Source organism: Cyprinodon tularosa, unplaced genomic scaffold (assembly GCF_016077235.1).
Source record: "Cyprinodon tularosa strain WSP-4 unplaced genomic scaffold, ASM1607723v1 ctg38, whole genome shotgun sequence".
In the NCBI taxonomy this organism is placed as follows: domain Eukaryota; kingdom Metazoa; phylum Chordata; class Actinopteri; order Cyprinodontiformes; family Cyprinodontidae; genus Cyprinodon; species Cyprinodon tularosa.
In genome coordinates, this window is record NW_024039096.1 from 1,772,058 (window position 1) to 1,777,172 (window position 5,115).

General features: G+C 37.5%; 1 long non-coding RNA gene across 1 annotated transcript; it reads left to right on the forward strand.

Annotated features, from left to right (window-relative positions):
- The first annotated feature begins 303 nt into the window (after window positions 1–303).
- LOC119791065 lies at window positions 304–5,115 on the forward strand. Its single transcript, XR_005281805.1, has 3 exons — window positions 304–396; window positions 488–607; window positions 4,221–5,115. It is a non-coding gene; the product is annotated as an uncharacterized LOC119791065 (long non-coding RNA).

Here is a 5,115-nt window from a genome sequence, read left to right on the forward strand (position 1 = left end):
TTCCCTTGAAGGATGATGTTGACTCAGGAGGAAGAGTTTTCCCTTTAACCTGTGGGTTTCTGATTTTGCCCCCCACTCCGTCCTTCTAAGTTTTGTCCTTGGGCAAGATCTGCCCCAATGTGGGCTCCTTCCTGCCTGCTATAGGTGGTCAGAGGGCAGGGGGTGGCCGTCAGTCTGTAGCAGCTGTGACTACAATGCAGTTTACTGCCATGAGTGTGAATAGGGGAAGCGCTTTGGATTTGATCAAGTGCTATAAAAGTACAGTCCATTTAAAGCTCTGACTCTAAATCAGCTGCTGGGTTTCAGGCATCCAACCAGAGAACAAAGAACAAGAGACCCCAGCAGGAAGCCGACTAGGCTCTAAACCTGCCAAGATCACCCCGTTTAGATACGATGGTGATTAATATTTTGTTGCCTAGCCAAGTTTTTTTTTAAGCTTCTGTAAGTTTCCCATGTAATCTTTTAGCCTGTTTGTTTTCTCTATTAGACAGACAGATCTTTCAGCCAGTCCCAAATCCCAAAACAGGATCCCGCTTGCTGCACATCCTAAATGGACTTTTTGTTGGAACAGTAGCTGTTGTAGGAGCTGCTTTGGCAAGAACTCAAAGTAAGTTCTGTAAAAGAAGCCCAGTCACAATTATTTATTTGCTGGCAACACTGGTGTGGAAAGTTAATGTGCAAAAATAGTTCTTAAACCTTAAACTCCTCCTCTTTTTCCTTTTTCCCAGAAGCTGTGCTCTGTAGTTAGTATTTTAGGTTTTACCTTTTCGTTTGTTTTTAAATCACTAATGAGTTGGGCACAGTGTGACTAATCATAAATATATTCCTTGGCTGTATCAAATATTAAGTAATTTAATAACTACCTTTGATTAATGCCAAATTAATCTTAGTCTAGGAAATAAACAGTTTCTTTAAGTTTCTGATATAAATTGTTTGATTGGATGGAAATAACCAATTAAACAGTAACTTTAAAAGATAACAAGATGAATTCTTTCAATTAATTTATTTGGTTTGGCTTGTCAATGCTTATGCTACTCAGTATTTGTTTTTTTTTTAGATATAATCACGGAGAGGTGAACAAACCTGTTCATTGTGACACACTGTTTGTTAAAACATTGCTGTATTTAACTTGATTAAAATGATTTATTTGTTAAGAATATTCTCAAATAACCACTTTCAAAAACCTTCTTAAAATTAGAGACTGATTGATCTTAATCCATTTATGAGATTTATGAGATTATGTGATATCAACTTGGGATTAGAAATTAAGAACTTAGGAGTGCTTCAAGACTTTGAACCATGCTGCTTCACAGATTATCACTTCAGCAACTAAGATTTTATTTTCATTATGATGTTGATAATAAGCTCTAATTTTGCTGAGAGATTACATTAGTGTATCTAGTAGCAGAATAATCCTGTGGTTAATTTGCTCTTCTCATGTTCTTTTTTTAATTACCAACATTAGTGTTTTATTTTCCCATAATGAGCTGAAACTTGAGCTGTGTCCTGGTCTGAGTGCACACAGAGGAGTATGGGGTTATTAATACACACTGCAGAAGGCATAATGTGGGTCAAACGTGCCAGGTGCAACGTGAGTGAGACAGAGCAAAAATCTAACCTCCCTCATGTCCTGACATTAGAGGGAGTAGCAGGCCAACTTGAATCAGCTGTGAGTCTGAAAAAGGGCTTCGGGAAAGTCTCCAAGCAACATGAGCCCTCAGCAAACTGCTGCAGAGCCACACAAAAATAAAGCTCAACATGCATATGATTGCAATGTGAATGATTTAGTCAGAGAAAACATACAAGTATGCATGTATTTTTCTCTTTTTCAATCTCACTATCAGGATCATTTTTAGCGGGTTTGAACTTTGGTGCTTAAGGTGGTTGCACTTTAGAAAAGCTCTGCCATTTTTATTCTGATATTCCTCTTAAACTAACGTAACTTTTTCTCAGATGTTTCTTTCATCTGATATTGGATGCTATGCAACTGAAAGGATTTTTATTAATATATTTTTATGTTTGAACATTTGCTAAGATGTGGTAATCCGATGGTAATCTATTATTTTTTGTTTACCCCTGGGGACTACTCATTAACATCTTAAAGCTGAAATAATATTTCAACTACCTCTGTAAGTCTGTTTTTAGTTGAAAAGGAGATCAGAAAAAAGAAAAAGAGAGAGCAGGAGAAATTAAAGCCATCTCTTTAGTCACAAATTGTTGGCAATGTGACATTCTTAGGAAATAAGCCCTACAAGCCCTAATAAGGACCAAACCCGAATATTGGGAATGCAGTATAACCGGTATATGTTTTACTGAAACATGGCTGCAGGATCATATCCTTTACTCCAATGCCTCTCTGACCATACAAGAGAACAGAGGTTTAACGAAGGAAGGAAGAACCAAGAGAGGTGGGTACTTAGTTTTGGATAAAATTGAATTTTTACATATATTTGTTTTTGAACAATGTGGAGAATCATATGCAGTGGATAGGCATATGTAATATAATTTATAGATCTATGTATGTGGGCCTTGCAGCAAGAAGGTTCTGGGTTCGATTCTTGGCCCAGGGTCTTTCTGCATGGAGTTTGCATGTTCTCCCTGAGCATGTGTGGGTTCTCTCTGGGTATTCCTCCCACAGTCCAAAAACATGACTGTTAGGTTAATTGGCTTCTCTAAATTATCCTTAGGTGTGTGTGTGTGTGTAAATGGCTGTGTGTCTCTGTGATGGACTGGCGACCTGTCCAGGGTGTACCCTGCCTCTCGCCCATTGACTGCTGGAGATAGGAACCAGCACCCCTCGTGACCCCACCTTGGACAAGCATGTCAGATAATGGATGAATGGATCTATGTATGTATTATATCCTGTTTTGCTGTGTGTTCTTTTTTACATAGGAATCCACTGAAGAGCATAGAGATGGCTGGAGGTTTAATTTAACAGTCTTTCTAGCTATACCCAAACAACCACTGTCTCACCTCCAAAACTGTTCTTTTTACTTATGTACTCAAAGCTTGCTCTCTTTTTTTAACTTCAGTGCAGCTTTTTTGTTTATAACCTCATATAAATATCTTTCATACCAGAATGCTGCTGCACATATCCTCACTAAAACTAAGACAGTGGAGCACATTACCCCAGTTCTGAGGTCCATCCACTGGCTCCAAGCAAACCAGAGAATAGACTTTATTATACATCAGCTAGTCTATAAATCAGTTAAGAAACAAAATACTTTCAATGGATCAACTATTCAGACCTCTTGGGTCTTCTGGCTCAGATCTAATCTACATACCCTAAACCAAACACAGAGAATAAGCTATCAGTTTTTATGCTCCACTAATCTAGAATAAACTCCTTGAAAATATAAAAGCGCTGAAACCCTCAATTGCTTTAAATACAGATTAAAAATGTATTCGTTTAGAGTATCCTTTGACTTTTCTATATAAAAGTTATTACATAAGTTTTCTGTTCAACTTTCCTTTCATTTTCTTATCAATTATTTTATCAGTTTTTTATAACAATTTCAAGGATTTATCTTTATTCTCTTTAATTATCCAGTTCACCTTTGTGCCACTGTAATGTACCTTTTCTAGTTTTCCTAGTTTATCACATATATAATAAAATTCTGCTTGTAGAAAATCACCAAGTTGACTGACTCTGATTGCAGGTCCCTAAATTACCTCCAGACTTTGTCAAAAATAGCCTGCTAAATGAAGGGTGGCTAATGAAGCTGAGAGCTATGCATGCATGGATCCAACCATCCTACCATCAATACAGCACAGACCATATAAGGCTTACATTTATGTGAAATCACTGTTTTTTTAATTCCCTCACCCCCTCCATACCAGCCCAACACACAACTAATGTGTTAAAAAACATGATTGTTATGTTTTGACATGTTTTCTAGCTGATTTATGAGCAGCTGAAACATCTTTTCTCTAGTTTATTTCTCCCACGTTGTGAGGGATTTGATAAAGTGGAATTCTTTTGGTCTCTGCGCTATTTGTTTCCACCATGATTGTAAAGCTGCATTTGTTGTTTCATCTCCTTCTTTTTCCAGATGGGAGCTATTTGAATAGGCATGCAAAGCACAGATCAGACCAAACTCCCCGGTGCTTTAATCAAAAAGACTTTTAAGGAAAACTTTACTTCACAATGAATAATGAGTAGATAGTGGCTACTTAGTAGAACTTGCACTGTATTTTTTTTTTTTTTTTTGTCTCCTTAGGAGCAAGCAGGGGACAGTGCTGCCATCGACTGAATGCTGTTATGCCTGAAAACACAATGAGGCCTATTGAGAGACCCATGAAGAAATATCCCACGCCCACAGAGTCAAGAAGACACACAGGCCCATCCAGCACAAGAACAAAAGGCAGTGCTTACACTGTAGTAAAAATCAACAACAAAGGAATCAACATACCTGTGCAGAATTGGAAACATACTCATGATTTTTTTTTCTTATTCATTCTCTAAACAATGTTTTTTGCAAGATTCATCCAGTTCAATTTCAGAAAATGCTAAAAACCAAATTAGAAACTTAGTCCAACGGGCTGCGAAAAATTATTTGCTGCCTCATAGATTTGTTTTGTTTTTGTTCTAAATGAAAAGTTTAAGTTTATAAAATAGATTTAATATAAAAAGCTTGCAAGAGCATGTTGCAATTAATGTTTCGGTGATCTGAGCACATTTCGAGTTCTGTGCCAGGGGCTTCCCTGGACCCGCCGAGGAAGGCAGAGCCAGCAGAGAAATTAGAAGCAGACATAGAGGCCTCAACAGGTCCAACACGGCAAACAGCACTGCAGAACATTCAGGGTTACTCGCTGCAAGTTGTCTAACAAGCCTGTAGAACGGATCGATTCTTTTACATGACTGTTAAAGTCTGCATTCAGCCTCTGTCTGTTCATGTTATCCCAAACATTAGAGGCTCCTGTTGATTGCTGACAATTATTTACTCTCACACCTTTCAGAATAGGACATAAATCTGTATTCAAACAACTAATTAATTAAGTTATTTTAAAATCAGGACAATTATGTCACACTTTTCTGTACTTAACTGTACAGGTGCATCACATAACAAAGTAGCAAGTCCTAGTTTATGCCTTAATGCCTGGAAAGGTCTTTGT